The sequence below is a fragment of the Ictidomys tridecemlineatus genome, chromosome 2, assembly GCF_052094955.1.
Source record: "Ictidomys tridecemlineatus isolate mIctTri1 chromosome 2, mIctTri1.hap1, whole genome shotgun sequence".
Lineage (NCBI taxonomy): Eukaryota > Metazoa > Chordata > Mammalia > Rodentia > Sciuridae > Ictidomys > Ictidomys tridecemlineatus.
In genome coordinates this window covers 67,097,327-67,113,384 of record NC_135478.1, presented here as the reverse complement: position 1 = coordinate 67,113,384, position 16,058 = coordinate 67,097,327, and the positions used below count along the sequence as shown (strand labels likewise).

The 16,058-nt window shown below is 36.0% G+C and overlaps 1 long non-coding RNA gene across 2 annotated transcripts in view; it reads right to left on the bottom strand.

Moving 5' to 3' along the window:
• LOC144375119 (uncharacterized) overlaps window positions 1-1,463 on the bottom strand; it is an 88,098-nt gene extending 86,635 nt beyond the window's left edge. Inside the window, exon 1 of one of the 2 annotated variants that reach the window (XR_013434558.1) lies at window positions 1,225-1,463. This is a non-coding gene — a long non-coding RNA (uncharacterized LOC144375119). The remainder of the gene's footprint in view (window positions 1-1,224) is intronic. The other variant, XR_013434559.1, reaches the window with a different exon arrangement.
• Window positions 1,464-16,058: the final 14,595 nt, after the last annotated feature.

Here is a 16,058-nt window from a genome sequence, read left to right as displayed (position 1 = left end):
GATCAAAAGTTCAATGATAGCCTCAGCAACTTAGCAAGGCCCTGTTTCAAAATAAAATAAAACAAAAGGTTCTGGGGATCTAGTTTACTGGTGAAGTGCCACTGGGTTCAAACTCCAGTACCAATAAAAAACATGTTACCTCAAAAATGCTCTTTTTTTTCCTATTGGATTAGCAAAGATTAAAAAGATTAACAAAACTTGGTATGAGCAAGGGTTTTGAAAATAGTATTCTCATTAAAATTGAGGGGGAATAGTTTTTACAGATAAAAGCTTAGCCATATTTATCAATATTTAAAATGTATAATGTTTGACCTGGCAGTTATACCTCTAAGAAGATAAATGAATAAGTATACTGTCATCAACATACCATTATTCACAAGAAAGAAAAACAAGTAACAATCTAAATGGTTATCAAAGGAGTAGATACATAAAGTATGATGCCTCTAAATGATGGACAGCCAGAGCTAGGGTTGTAGCTCAGTGGTAGGGCACTTTCCTGGCATGTGTGAAGCACAGGGTTTAATTCTCAGCACCATATATGTAAATGAAGATCAATTGACAACTAAAAAAAATAAAAAAATAAAGAGGCAGCCAGTAAAATGATCACAGATGATTATGCACATCAGTTTCAACTCACAAATAGAGATATATAAAACACATTAAAAATGACCACATAGCTTCATATATAGAGAGAGAGACTGAATTTTATTTAAAGTCCTATATATACTTTCATATACATCAATAAGTTTCCAAAAGTGTGTTAATGGTGGCCATTTCTTTGTGTAGGAGATGAGGACTTACTTTTGTCATTATGTTGTTTCATATGGGCAGAAATTTTTCTAATTATTATAATAAAAAATCACAACAAAATTTTAAGATAAAGAAGTGCCTCTATATCACCAAAATTACTTCAAATACTTTCAACTTCCTAGTTAAAAGAAAAGAATTCATTGAATGTTGCAAGTAGATGTAATACAGGATCTCCTTCTCAAAACCACACTTTAAAATGACAAGATAATAGAAATTAAAATATTAGAGTCAAAGAGATAGAGAAAGGCAAACATCATTATTCAAACAGCCCATATTCCTGGCATTCACCATACCACCCATAGGTTCTATAAACTCAAACACTCCTAAAACAATATCCCTTTTACACCTTAACGAACCAGATTAAACAAATAATAATTAAAGAATTTTTAAAATGTAAAATCATAAAATACTTACCAAAGTAAAAATATTTAGTTGTTTTCCGGCCTTACATTCTTTCTTATCACCTTCATTAGGAACCTGAAAATAGAAAAGTAAAGATTATTTTCTATCAAACACATGCCAGCATCCAAGGCAGTTAGAGAAATCCTCCTGGAGAATGTGAACATGTGAGATCAATCAGAACAAAACAGAAGTTAACAGAATAGGACAATTGGGAAGTAAAGTTGGGCACTATTACAAATCTAACCTATGTAAATGATTGCATTCAGTGCATATGTCAGGGGCACCATGGCACGCTCATCTCCTGCACCTGGACCCTGCCTCTCCCACTTGCCTGTGACCAAGGGCAAGTCATGTCAGCCCCCCTCTTTGAGTCTGTTCCTTATATGTATAATAACAATGCCCATAAGGAAGATTTCTAAGGAATATGAGGGATAATCCACATCAGAGTCTCTAAAATAGTTCTTAGAACAAACTTTCAATGTTTTAACATTATAGCCTCTCACATAATTAAAAAATCTGCCACTCACCACATCCACCCCTATTATTTATTGTATTTCTTAAAACTCTTATTGAAAAGAGGCATAGTCTTTGTATTCTACACAGACTAATGTGTAATGGGTGAGAGGAGCTACCCAGACATGTAAGGCTAAAGTCCAAAGTGAATTCTTCATTTGTTCGTTTAACAAACATCTCAATGTGAACATTGTCGGGTATTTTGCTGGGTTCTGGCATTCTCTCCTTTACAGAACAGACAACAGTTTCTCCCAAGGAGTGTCCTGTCTACCAAGGCTCACACCACAACACAGGAAAGCTGCTTGAAGTGACAGACACTGGTTTTTACTTGGCTGGAAGTATAACATATCTTAAGTGGCAGATAACATATCTTAAGTGGCAGAATTCGGTGTGGAAGATTCTGGGTGGAAACGATGGCATCATAGGACACATGGGGCCTTTGGGAAATGCTGAGTAGCACTGTTATTAGGGTGCACACAAGAGAGCAATAAACAGGAGGGACTTGAAGACAAGACTGTTTGTTTCCTTTCTGAAAAGCAAGAAGGAAAAACTAGTTAGTTTTTTATTAAAACTTTTATAAAACCAATAATGTGATACTGGCACATGAAGAAAAAGACTAATAGCATACAAACTCAGAGACACTTCAGGACATCCAAAAGTTTAAAATACAATAAGAGTGTTCAAATAAGGGCTCTAAAACCAACAGATGAAAATAACAGGCACACAATAAAAGATAAAGTTGAACCTACACATCATTCTGAACACCAGAATAAATCCTGGTTTGAACATTTAAATGTAAAAATGATGCCATAAAAATACTAAAAGGAACCATGGGAAAATTCTAAAAATCTTGAAAGAGTTTCAGTGACTTAAAATCTAGATACCATAATAAGTAATATATACTGTGAAATTCAAAGAAAAAAATGTAAGACTTCTGTATACTAAAATATGTGAATGTAAATGAAATAAGTGAAAATCTGGGGAAAACTACAATTTATATCACACAAGACTAATCTCTCCAAATTATAAATTTCTAGAAATTGAGAAGGGAAAAAAAGAATCCAAAACAAAAATGTGCAAAACACATGAACAGAGAATTCACAGAAAAAAGAAATACAACTAGTTTTTAATGCTCAGCCTTATTAATAATGATAGCAATGCACATTAAAACTACTCTATATTGATAATTCTCATCTATCAAACTGTTAACAAATTCAAGGGTTGTAAACATAGTACATTGGAAAGGTGCCAGAAAAATAGGAATTCTCTCATACACTACAATCTGCCCTCTTGTATCTGTGGTATCCAGACTGGATTCGACAATCATAGGTGAAAATATTTTTTAAAAAATTGTCATACTGAACACACACCAACTTTTTTCCTTATAATTAGTCCCTAAACAATAACAACTATTTACAAGTCATTTACATTGTATTAGGTATTCTATGAAATCTAAAGATAATTTAAAAGTATGTAGAGGATGTGCATAAGTTACATGCAAATACTAAGCCTTTTTTATAAAAGAGACTCAATCATCCTTGAATTTACGTATCCACAAACAACCAATACTCCATGGATAACAGGAGAAACTGTTCTTGTGGGAGTTCAAAATGGTGCAATACTTAAGAAAGGAAATATTTAACAAAAGTATAAATGCAATGCCCACTGGTGTAGTGATCCCACTTCTAGGAATGTATCCCACAGATGTACCTGCACATGTATAAAATGATATGTATACAAGCTGTTTCACCACAGTATGGTCTGTGATAAACATAGAGATGACCCAAATACCCACCAAGGGGGCTGGTGAAATAAACAATGTACTTAATAGATGCTGTTTAAACAAAGCTGTTGTTAAAAAGTGTTTTCTATAAACAAATATTATATTCTTTCTAAATAAATATTAAAAGAAAAATATCTCAAGAGCATATAAAGAAAAAGCCATGGAACAGAATTAGTTACATAGTATGCTACATTTTATATAAAAAGAATATAGTATACTGGCATTTCTCCTACGATAAAAGGAAACAATTGACATCTATGAGAAATAAATTAAAAGAGGTTGTCTAATAAAGAGGAGTGAAGGGGGGGTGGAAGCTGTTTGAAATCAGATTTTCCCAAGCATGCCTGTGTCATTTTAACTTTTGAACCATAAAAATATGTTATTTATATTAAAATAATTTTTAAACATTAAAAAGAATACTTACAGAAAGAAGATAAAGAGACACCTATAAATAAGACTTAAAGCCAAGCTTTAAAGAGATTTTCTGTCCTGAAATTAGATGCTGAAAAGTAATCTTGGTATGCTCATCACAAAAAAAAAAAATGTTTTCCCCCCCTTCAATCAAGTTAAAGGATATGATAATCTGTTTTTAAAAATCTATTTGAAGGAGTAAGAAATTAGGAAAGAGGAGAGAAATGTACAATGAGGGCCCTCTAGTATAATGGTTCTTCATGTATCGTTCCTGTACCAGTAGCATCAGCATCATGTGATAACTTGTTAAAATTAAAATTCTCAGGCTCACACCCAGACAACTGAATCAGAAACTTTGTACTAGTCCAGCAATGCTGGTAATACCCTCAAGCATGAGAGTCACATATGTTGTCTGGTGCTTCCCACAGGTTCATAACAGCACCAGTCTGCATTTCAAACAAGCTCCAGGACCTCATACCACACTTGGATAAGCAAAGCTGAAGTCCTTCTAGGGAAAAAGGTATGTAACCTTCATATGGTTGAGTTTCCTATGAAATCTGTTTTCAGTATCAAATGAAAAAAGTCCTTTTACAGGCTTCCTAGCCAATATATATCATGGAGCTATTTTCCCACATAAACTATGTACACAGAGAATAAATGTTTTCAAATACATTCTTATAAAATCAATAGCAACTATGAATCATCAAAATCCAACTTAAGGATGTCTTAAAAAATATAAATGAACCTTCAAGCTTTCAGAAATAGGAAAAAGAAACAAAAATAATCCATATTTCATAAATTCTGCTTGTGTTTTCTGAGCAACTTCACCTCAAATGAATTAACTGCCCACCATGTGCTCTCCATGAAAAAGCACCAAGAAGTTTGTTTCCCTCAAACACTTTTCAAAATAAAAGGTACTCATGTTTATGAACACTGGTCTTCCATTTGTTTTACATGAGGACAAAGATCTCTATAGGAATCATCTAAATAAAGAATTCTAGTTTAGACAGAAGTATTTAGAAGTCAAATGTAGTGGCACATGCCTATAATCCCAGCATCTCTGGAGGCTGAGCAAAGAGGATCTCAAATTCAAAGCCAGCCTCAGCAACAGTGAGGCACTAAGTAACTCAGTGAGACCCTATCTCTAAATAAAATATAAAATAGGGCTGGGGATGTGGCTCTATGCCCCTGAGTTCAATCCCTGGTACTCACCACCTCCCCCTCAAAAAAAAAAGAAGGATAAAGAAATGTGTATCTTCATTTTGCAAGTCACCATTGAATAGTTTTTGGTGTTAAAATTAACCAATAAATTGACATTTTTATATATTTCCTATTTCATTGCCTCTGAGATGCCATCACCTTTAAGACACTAGAACATTCTTATTCTATGTACCACTCAGAAGAAAAACTGCCATGTGGTTAAAACATGCCAATTTTTAGATTCCATCAATCTCAGATGGGCATCTTAAAAATCAATGAAATGCCTTAATTATAAACCACAGAATTGTAGGGCAAATTATTTGATTTCATCCTAGCTAACTCTTATGTCTCTCACATGTAAAACACCATGAAGTCACACATGTTTTGTCCATTGAAAACACATCCACTATGCTTAGAAACTGAAACATTTTCAAAATCATTGTAATTTGTTATTTATTTAGTTTACGTAGTAACATGTGAATATGAAAAAAAGGAATGATTTTTAAGAGTATTTTTAACAGTACTGACTTCTTTTACTCTGGAACATTTTAATTCCTCAAAATAATAAAAATAAATTATTTTCAAGTTGGCTAACTTCTCATGTTAAAGAGATTCAATATATCTCTAGACAATTGAAAATATATCCTTTTCCAAGAAGTCTTTACTTAAATATTTGTTTTCATAGCACATTTCAATAGTAATAAGCAAAAGACACCTTACAAGATTTTTTTTAAAAATCAAAATATATATCCTTTTTAGACTTAATCAAGTTGAAGAAATTTTGGTTATACTTTAGCTAGTTTAAGCTAAACTTTAATTTTTCTCTATCATAACTAGCAGTGTTTCAAATGAAAAGATAATTTGTAATGAGTCATACCACGAAGACTGGTATATCTACATTTATCTACATTTCCCAAATTTGCTAATATGAACACCAGTAAGTAGAAAGGGTTATTTTAAAAGTGATTACAGCTGGGCATGTTGCTGCTTGCTTGTAATCCCAAAAATCTGGGAGGCTGAAGCAGAAGGATCCCAAGTTTGAGACTGCTTCAATAGCTTCAGAAGATCCCATTTCAAGAAGAAAGAAAAGGGCTGGAATTCAGTGGTAGATTGCCTATGGGTTCAATCCAAACTCTATAAGTGACCCAGCCCCTAAGTGATGACACAAATGTATATTCTACTAAACTCAGACCTGCTATCATACACACTGCTGTCACTTCCCAACTCTTTTCTCACATCAAACTGATAAAATGGTTCTAGTGTTTAGTTGTCAACATTTCTAATGTGAATTCCCATCAAATACAGACAAAATTTTATGACAAGAAATAACCTTGCCTCCCACAATTCTAGAATAATTGACAAAAGTGTCACAAACCAAGACCATGTCTTTGTTATATGTCAGACACTTCAGAAAAAATGATAATTTTCCCAGAAAAAAAAAGTTATCAAAGAGTTTGGGGGACACCTTGGGGAATCTAGTGTTTGGGGGCCAGGATCTAGGCTTCACACAATCTTTGGGTAGGATGGATCTGCATCATCAAGATTAATCCTGGTCACAAGAATTTTGATCTTTAAAATGGTTTAATCAAACCCACTTTAAATGAGCATTTCTTTAAGACACAATATTTAAAAGTTTTCATAGGAAACCCCACAGATTGCCTCAAATTATGTAAGACAAACTAATAAGCGATGCTTCAGGAGAATAAGGAAATTGAAAATTAGTGTTCATTTCTTCACACTACACATTAACTCAACATAAATTTAAAATTATAACAAGTATACATAGACTAGTATATATACTAACAGTATGAGATGGCACATAAGTTGCACCCTAATGAATCCAAAAATTTCAATCTTGTTAATATTTTACTGTTATTACTAGCAATTGAATTCATTACTGTTCCTTCAAGTAGCAGTACCTCAAAGCACAAGACACAAAGGATGTGTTGCAACATGGTGGGAAATAGGATCCATGCAAGGGCCATAGTATGACCTGTGGATAGACTGAGGCAGCCTGTAACTGACCTTGGCATGTCATCCCTACTTCAATCTAGCCTCTGCTTTTTATTAGCTTAAATAAGATTATCCCAATGTTAAATGTTTTCTCCCTAGTTTCCATCTTCATCTCCCTCTTTGATTTTTGTAGATCCTAATACTTTTTTTTAACCAACTCAAAATTCTTCATTAGCAGCAGTTGCAAGCACTTGAATGCATGCTGTCTTCCACCACAGCTGAAATTTCTAGTTATAAGTGAGACAGCACTGCATATCATACATTGTTCTCCCTTTATTTCTCTTCTACATGTAACTGAATGTATCATACCCACTTTCACTTATGTGTGTAGGCAGGTTCTGTTATTTAAAAACCTCACTGCTCAGTAGCAAAGTAGGCTCCTTAAACGTTCAACACCAAGGAGAGGAGCCTTGATTTTGTGGTTGACAACAACCTGTACCAGACTAGAATCACTTGCTTCAAAGGGAATCAAAGATTCCTTTGCCTGAGGCAAGCCTTGGGCTCCAGTGTTCCACTTTCATTGGGCTACTGACCCCACCCCTAGCACACAAAGGTCACTCTAATCCCACCTCTGCTCTCTCACACAGGGCAAAATGATAGTTTAGGGGTGGAAGACCTTCTGGGAATCAGACAAAAGGCATGGAAAATCCTGTCCCAAAAAACTCACATACCATGCAGCATCCAATTTCAGAGTAGGTCCCAGACACACCCTCTGAAGCCCCACCAGGAGCCCAGGGAACCAGCTGCAAGCACTGCTGGGAGTAAAGCCTGATACAAGGAAAAGGCACAAGCCTGCATGGGTGTTGGAAGCCCCATCCCACCACGTCCCAGCAGTGCAACTTTGGGCAGGGTGCTGCACCTCTCTGGGCAGCCAGAGCATGGAAGTGCACAAGTTACCGGCACACAGCAAAGTGGAGCTGCCATAGCCAGCATTGCCTACCAAGCCACCGTGGGAGACTGAGGTGGGACCGGGGTTGCACCAATCCTGAGGTTTGACTGGGCAGGGGGACTGGCCTCTGGCCCAGCTGCCCCACCTCCACAGGTCTGGGATGGTGCAGACCAGGCTGCCGCTGCAGCCGCGGGGCGTGGGGGACTGCCTCCAAAGATGCTGGTCACCCGCCTGCCCAACCGGCTCCCCCTCGCCAGGGGCCTTGGTCTCTGCTGCTCTCACCCTCCTCAGCCCCCAAGGGCCACCACGCCACCTAGCAGCCCGCTGCTCACCTCTCAGGATGCCTCCTTCGCCGCCACGACCGCCAACGCAGTGAGATCTCGCGAGACTTTGGTCCTCCCCTCACTACCCCGCCCTCACCGCTGAGCAAACCCGGCCTGGAACTAACTTGGCCCCTCCCCTTTACAGTGCCAATGGCGCCTGATGGTCAGGACTAGCTGTTCTTCTGACCTCCTATCCACAGCCCCGCCCTGGAATCCACTCTGCCCACCCCATAAAGGATTAAAACCCAGGTGGTAGGCAGCTCCTCGGTCTCACATGGCCTCCAGGTGTTTGTGCGCATTTGCCTGTCTAGGCCCTTGACCTGGGAGCCTTAGCCCCAGCTTGGAACACATAAAAGTAGTAAAAATAGTAATCATATCAGCTGAGGTCTTTAGACACCCAAGGATCCTCACAACTGCCCTAAGAGGGTATTACCATCCTCCCTATTTTACAGAGGAAAAATTGGAGTGGCAAGATTAAGCAATGGTCTCCAAGTCACAAAGCTAGGAAGTGGCAAGAGACAACATTGGAATCTGGGCTCCTCTGGTGTCCATACCAGTGCCCTCCATGACAACCCCCCAGGCCCTCTCCCTGCTTGCATCAAGGGCACTGCCTCTTAGCCCTAGTCTTTATTCCCCACCCCATCCCTGGCCCCAATGTTCACCAAGGTGAACAGAGACACGCCTAGGAGGTCATCTGCTACAATACACCTGGTCTGGATAAAATTGTTATCAATAAAATGTTTCAGCTTCATTGCATGAATTTCCTAAGGCCTCCCTGTGATATTTCTTGGGCAGGACCCAGAAAACGATGAGCTTTAATTTGGTTTAAAATTGTCATCAGTGGTCTTTTCTTTGCATCGTGTGTTCAACAGTAGCACTCTAACCTCATTTCTTTTCCTATTCTCTGCAGCCATCCACCTTTCAACTTCTGTGTCTTCCTATACCAACTGCTCTCATCTCCTGTGTATCTCTGCTCAACCTCCTACACATCAACCTGTGTAACCCTCAAACACAATCTCTTACAGGCTACTGTGTAGCCCTCCACCACTGCCTCTCTCTGCTTCTTGTTTATGCATCAACATCCTTCTCCTTCCCCATTCTGTATAACTCTCTACCAACTCTTCTCATCCCTTGTGCAGACCTCCATCATTTCCTCTCATCTTTTCCTTTCATTCCTTTATGATTTCTTCTCATCTGTGTGGCCCTATACCACCTCCTATTATCTCTGTCAGTATAAGCTCCACAACCTCTCTTCATTCTCTACTGTCGATTATACTACCACTGCCACACATATATGGCATGCCCTACCCTTTCTTGTCTCACGGCCCCAGTTAACCCCTTTACCACCTCTTCTCACATCTTCCAGCATAGCTCTTCATGGATCCTGTTATCTCCCATGTATCCCTAGACCACTTCTTCTACCTCTTCCTGATTAGCCACACTACCACAATTCATGGCCCCTAGAAAGATCTCCCCCACCTTCTTTCCCTCTGTGTAATCCTGGTTAGATTACATAAAATACCAAGTAGAACATAACAACATGTAACAGGTTAAAGAGTAATGACAAGGAAAATTTATTTTTCACTATTTTCTTTAAATTTTTATAAAAAAATTAATGTATTCTCCCATCTTTTTCTCTTTGGCCTAGTAATTCTGCCTACACCACCTCTTCCCAAGGGTGCTGAAATCCTTCCCCTACCTCCTCTTTGTCTTCCTGGTTAGCCCACCACTATGTCCTCTCACAGCCCCTGTGTATTCCTCCACTACACCACCTCCTCCAACCCCCCCTCCTTCTCTCATGGCCTCCAGTGTACTCATGTGTCATATAATCACATATTCTATGCAGTGCTCCTCATCTCCTTTTGTGTTTCCCTCAACCATTTTTTTTTTGCCTTCATCTTCTGTTTTGCTCTGCATCACCTTATATCATACCCTGTGTAGCCCTCATCTCTTCCTTTTATTTCCTATGTCAATCTCTACCATTTTATTTTTTGGCCTTCTATGTAACTGTGTAATTGGCCTAATTATGAAGCCATTACCCACCTCCTCTTGTGACAAAAGTGTCCTAGAAGATCAATCAGCCTCAACTCAGCTTTTTCTGGATTTTGACCTATACTGGAAGATTTTTGTTGTTGTTGTTGTTGTTGTTTTTACAATTCTTCATGTTTTCTAATGACTTGTCAATGCAAATTATTTTTCAGTATTTCATTTAATTTTTATAAAAATAATATATTTATAATAATTTGAATTTAATTGTAAAATGAAATTACATAATTATAATTTACCAAATGAAACTACTTTTAATGCTCTTAATATCCAACTTGTTAACTAGAATGATTAAGATTAAATCTCTGAAATAGTTTAAACTCACTAGCTGGTATTATTTCCTCTTCGCCAATGAGAATACAAGGGCCAGACTTAGAAGGTATTGCTGGAAGCAGTGTTCACCTAACCTTTTGCAGAGGGTCAGCATCACCAGAAATCTGGCTTTTAACTTCCAGCTTGAATGGGTTCCAGAATCCCCATTGATATCAAAGCCCCAGGGATGCTTAAGTCCTTCATATGAAATGTCATACTAGTTGCATGTACTCTTTGTATACCCTCCTGAATACATTAAAACATCTGTAGATTACATAAAATACTCAGTACAACATAAACAACATGTAATAAGTTAAGCAGTAATTACAAGAACAAATGTACATTTCTTAGTACATTTTATAATATGTTGCAGCTAAGTTTGATTGAATATGAGAGTGTAAAACCTGCAAATATGGAGAACTAGCTGATCCCTAAGCTCCTAAGAGAGTAAACAAACATTTAAACCTGGCCAAACCAGGAGGAGTGACCACAGCCTCAGAAAAATGATGGTGACTTCTCTCACATGATGCTTAACTAGCAATAGAGCTGTTGCTGAGTCTTGTCTCACAAAGAATCTGCAAGTTTTAGCTGTGGCTGAGGTGTGTGATGAAGTCAGGTGCACACACCCTCTCATTTTCTAGTGGGATGATTTTTTTGCATACCCATGGGCCTTTATGCCACTTGACTGGAAGCTCCTGTACAGGCTCTTACTCCCTTTAGCAAAAAAATCCTGGGTTGTTTACAACTCCATAAGAGCTTAGCATTGTTCCACTTCTTTTGTGCACCCCTGCTCCTACTCTGGCTCTCCTTCCCTCAGGGTTACTTTGAAATTAACCACCATTTGTAATCTAGTTTACTATCTAGAAGACTGAAATTCAAGCTAGGAGAATGCTCCTAACTATCAGAAAGTTCCGGCCAATAACAGCAGGGAGACAAAAAAAAAAAAAAAAAAAAGACAAACACCATCTGCAACCTGATAGCTGACTTTGTAACCAACTGGGCTGTTTGTATACTTGCATCTATTTTCTGTCTGAAAGTGCTGCCTGATAGTATGCCCCTACTATGGTACTTTATGAAAATAAAAATCCAAATCCTATGAAGGTAAAGATATCACCATTAGGTCTTGCAAACTCTGACTGAAAACTAAGCTTGAACTCGTGGACTAAAAAAAAATAATATGGATATTAGCCTCTAGATTTCAAGTTCCTGTTACTGACTTCAGCAATTTTGAAGCCAAATTTCATTAGCACTGCACATTTTATAAATTCTCATATTTTCCTTCAGGGGATTGGACCCAGGGCTACCACAGAGCTACACATCAGCTTCTAACTTTAACTTTTATAAACATTTATGCATTTTGTTAATATTGCTTTCTACATCACTGGTAGTTTCCTGTTTCATATTTTAAGACCTATTTACAGCATGTCAAAAACATGTTTTTATAGGCATATGCACCTGATGTCAAAATTAGACAAGCAGTCAGTGTGGATAGGTAAATCAAGTTAGGTCATTCAACAGGCCAACTTTGAGTGAGTCTGGGAAGTTGGGGGCTTGTTCCCTGAGGAATCTTATCAAGAACCTGCCCCTGCTCCATCCTGATGCCAGAAATCTCCCCTCCCAACAGGGAGCTATAAGTTTGTTAAGTAACCTTGGTTACTTGTCCTGCTCTTCCCCCTTCAGAACTACACTTGCCCACCTGTTTCCCACCTTTGGGCATCCAACTGAGCATTCCTGCACCTTGTCAAGTAAGCAGAAAGAAGAAAGATAAAGGGGGAAAGCAGGAGAACAAAGGAAGCCTAGGATATATAAAAAGGACAGAACACCTCGATTCTTGGGATATCATAATACCAGCTATGGCCACCTTCTTTCTCGTGGGAGAAGTCTATGTTACCCCTTTTTATATAAATCCTGATTCATATGCTTGCCTCTGCATGTTTCTCTAATATTAAAACTTCAACATGTAGGGAAGCAGAACTCATCACCTGTAACTGGCGATATCACACCTACAATGCAATTGAAATAACTTATAAAATTATGAAGCATAACTGGAAAGAATTGGAGATTACAAAAGCAGCTCTGTAACAGTATTCATTCTTAAATCAGCCTGAGTATTAATTGCATATAATAAGATCACCAAGTTACTGCTCTAATTTTTAAATGTTGGACATAACAGTTTGTGAAAAATAAAGATGAACAATGTACACAAAAAATCTTTTTGTGTGTGTGTTTCTTGAGCTTGTTGTTTTATTTTGTTAGTTTGATCTTGAATCAATTTGCAATTATCTACTCTCTAGGCAAATGATATTTGCAGCAATTCATGTTCCTCTAGGTTGGCTTTTCAGAGTTTCAATGAAATTACAAGAAAAAATTCAATTTTTAAATTCTGTTACATTAGAAAACAGTGATTTTGCTATTTATGTAATTTCATTTAAATGATTAAAACAAATACACCCATGTAAAGTAGATTTAAATATTCTAGACTCATAAATTGACTGTTCTATTTAAAAATATTTTTATTAAGCGATGTCAGAAGACTTAAGATCTTTTTCAAACCACAAATATGTACAAAAATTTTGTAAACTTTGTGATAATATAAAATCAAGAAAAATATGCTTCCAGAAATAGTAATGGCAAGATATTTCAGAAATATATACAAAAGACCCTTCTTTATGTTTTTTTTTTATATATAAAATGTACACATTTTGGCCTGGGATTGTGGCTCAGTGGCAGAGCGCTTACCTAGTATGTGTTAGGCAATAGGTTTGATTCTCGGCACTGTGCATTAAAAAATAAAATAAAGGGACATTGACAACTAAAAAGCTATTAAAAAGAAAAAAATACACATTTTTATATTATATATATGATAAATGTCCTTAACATGAAAACCCCAAAAGTAATAATGACAACCATCACAAATACTTGTCAGCTGTTTTTCCTCTAAGAGAAAACAGACCTACTAGAAAAAAATGGCTAATTCCAGCTCTATAACAAGAAAATAAATGATGTGCTTGAAAGATCTTGTTGTGCAAGAAAATCAAAAGCACTCCAGGATGAATAGGAACACATAAAAAAATTGGTGTAATCAGCTTAAAATGGCAGTTACTGTCCATATCTGGGGTATGTGAGTACCAAAATGATAAGCTTATTCTTCTTGCTCTCTTTTGGTTGGTTTTGCTATATTTGTTAATGTAGAATCAATGAAAAAAATTGTCCGTTGGCTACCATCATAGTAATAATTTGACACAAGGAGGAATCATCAATGAAATATATTAATTCTAGTGGGTGAAATCTTAAGGACCAAGCAGATATTTACAAACTCTCAAAGTATCTCCACATAAAATATTTATAAATTATAAACACAAATAAATACTATGATTATCATGGACCAAACTGGCAGATACTACATACCCAAATAATTAGTCAACAATAACCAGTGATGGAGACACTGTATACTTCCATAGTTTCTTGGGCTTATGTGAATGAGACCCCAGATATTTGTTTACTCTTAAGTAGAGGCTAAGTCTAAATGTGGGAGGATATGTCCACCATTACTAGAGGCTAATCATAATTTGTGATCATGTCTGTCAGTGCTGCCAGAATACAATCTAGTGTAAAAACTAGGCATTGTATGCATGATGGTCTTCCTCTAATGGCATAACCTGAATCCACTTATGAGAAAACATATGATTCTATACTGAAGGAAAATCTACAGAACTACTACTGACAGACATCATTCAAAAATCATAGGTGTTATGAATAGTCCAGAGATACTCAGGAACAATCCCAGTTATAAAAAAATAATAAAAAAGAAACAAGGACACAGTGAATAATTAATACTAAAAATTTCCCAAAATTGAATTTATTTTTGTTTAAAGACAATTGTTGAAATAACTGACGAATTTTGAAAAAGATTTACAGACTATATAGTTATACTTTTCCTATTTTGATCATTGCACCATAGTTATAGAAGATAATTTCTCATTTTTAGAAAATATGAGTATTTAGGAATAAAAATACATTGTGTGCATCTTGCATGGTGCAGGGATAAAAACTGTTATGTACTTATACTTATCTAGAAATGGAGAAGAAGAGATACAACAAGATAACAAAATAGTAACATTCTGGGAATATTTCTTAGAAAATCTTTTTTAACTACTTTAACTTTTTTATCAATCTGAGATTGTAAAAGTAGAATATTTCTGAGAGAAAAATAATTTTTTAAAATATTAACAAGTAACAGCATACTCAATAAAATAAACCATGAATCTGTATAGGTATAATAAATGAATAAATTTAGTGATGAATAATTAACTAAGATATTTATAGTCTCAAACTATCTCCCCAGAAAAAAATTAGAAATAAAAATCTGCAAATACCACCTTAATAACCAATATTAACATCAGCAGTAATGAGGATATTATAGGTCATATGATATGATTCAAAGAGAAAATCACAGAATTGATTCTATGATACTCTTGCCAAAAAACATGTAATCTAGTTCCAATCATAAAGAAACCAGAAAATTAATCTTAAGCTCATTCTATGAGCTTTCTCCCTTAAAAGATTCAAGGTCATGAAGGTCAAGAAAAGACTAAGGAATATTTAAATCTAAAGGCATCTATAAAATACAGCACTTAAGTTCATCTCATGACTCTGAATGATATTTTTTATAAAGGACAATATCAGGCTCCTAGAGAAACATGAAAATAATCTGAGGATTAAGTGGTTGAAGGCATTATGATAGAATGTATTTTTATTCATTTGAGAAACAGTTTTGCTTATTTTTCTTTTACTTTTTTTATCTTTATACAATCTTGGAAAATAGTAGTGTTAGATGCTATAGTATGGATATAAAATGAATACTAAAATGTACCCAGATGTTAGTATTTTGGTTTCATAAGGTATAAAAAGAATGTTATGTTAATATTAAAAAATCAGATATCTACTTCATTGGTTTTAGAGCCCATAATATGGATATCATATTAGTACGAAAAGCTAGAGTGGTGATATTATATTAGTTCAACATGCTAGAATATGACCTTCTCAATAGATTTGAAGTTCACACTACAGTGATTTTATTTATTTTAGATACTATAATTTGGATATCATATTAGTATTAAAGTTCTCTGAATGCTCTTATTTATGTATTTGATGTTTCAATATAAAAATCACACTAGTAGTAAAAGCCATACGACAGATATTTTATTAGTTTCCCATGCTATAGTATGAATATGGTAGAAATAAAGGCCTCCAAACAGTTATCATATTAGATTTAGAAGCCACAGTATAAATAATATATTAGTACTGAAATCTACAGAGAAGTTATTATATGAGTTTTAGATGCATACTATGGATA